Raw genomic sequence first — 984 nt, forward strand, 5'->3', positions numbered from 1 at the left:
AGCTTGGCTTGAAAATGTTGAAAAAGTTCATGATGCAGGACTTGGAAAACCTGGGTATTTGGGACTAACTGGAGTTCGTTTGTAAATAGCATGCTGGAGATGGGCAGGTCCCTAGAGGTCATTGCATCTCATTGATAAGAAAACTGAGGTCCAGAGAGGAGAAGAGACTTGCTCAAGGTCGCAGTGCTTTGAATTCTCACTCACATATGCAGTTGTTAGGAGGTGGTGTGTCAATATTTCTTAAGATAAAGAAGAATCACAAAGTCTTTTGGAGACTAAACGGGAGGCTGCGAATACACACTGACATCCTTGGTTCCCATTAAAGTCCAAGTCAAATCCATTTGTCAGGAAGGTCTGAAATGGAAACGAACACACACCTCACTCCTATGTGACCTTACAGAAACAAATAAAAAAAAGCAAAGAAAACATGGCAGGTCTGTTTCCTTTTCCTAAGGAATCCATAGATTTATAAACATCCCTTTTTGCTCAGACTTTTGCAATGCCAAGTGGCCCCAGCATAGAGGGACATGTGTCTGACTTTATAGTGAGCACTCAGCATCACCAGTGGAAGTTTTACAAGCTTTGTTCCTCAGAAGCCATCGCTACTTTCACAACTTCATTTACCTCCTGTGTTTGCACTTCAACCCACTGCAACCTGCCCCTCTCCCTTCACTGGCCAAAGTCATTAGTGTCTCAATCGCCAAATCCAATGGATTCTTTAAAAAAAAATTATATATACAATTGATTTCAGAGAAGAAGGAAGAGGGAGAGAGATAAAAACATCAATGATGAGGAAAATCATTGATTGGCTGCCTCTTGCACAGCCCCCACTGGGGATCGAACCCATAACCTGGGCATGTACCCTGACAGGGAACTGAACCATGACCTCTTGGTTTATAGGTCAATACTCAACCACTGAGCCATGCTGGCAGGACCCAATGGATTCTTTAAATTTCTCTTTTTATTGACCTCTCTGCTGGCTTT

General features: G+C 42.6%; 1 protein-coding gene across 1 annotated transcript in view; it reads left to right on the plus strand.

The window, feature by feature from the left end:
- The window catches only part of ATP13A4 (ATPase type 13A4), a 124,055-nt gene that overhangs the window by 67,756 nt on the left and 55,315 nt on the right, over positions 1 to 984 (plus strand). The window lies entirely within an intron of this gene.

Source organism: Myotis davidii, unplaced genomic scaffold (genome assembly GCF_000327345.1).
Source record: "Myotis davidii unplaced genomic scaffold, ASM32734v1 scaffold557, whole genome shotgun sequence".
Taxonomy (NCBI): Eukaryota; Metazoa; Chordata; class Mammalia; order Chiroptera; family Vespertilionidae; genus Myotis; species Myotis davidii.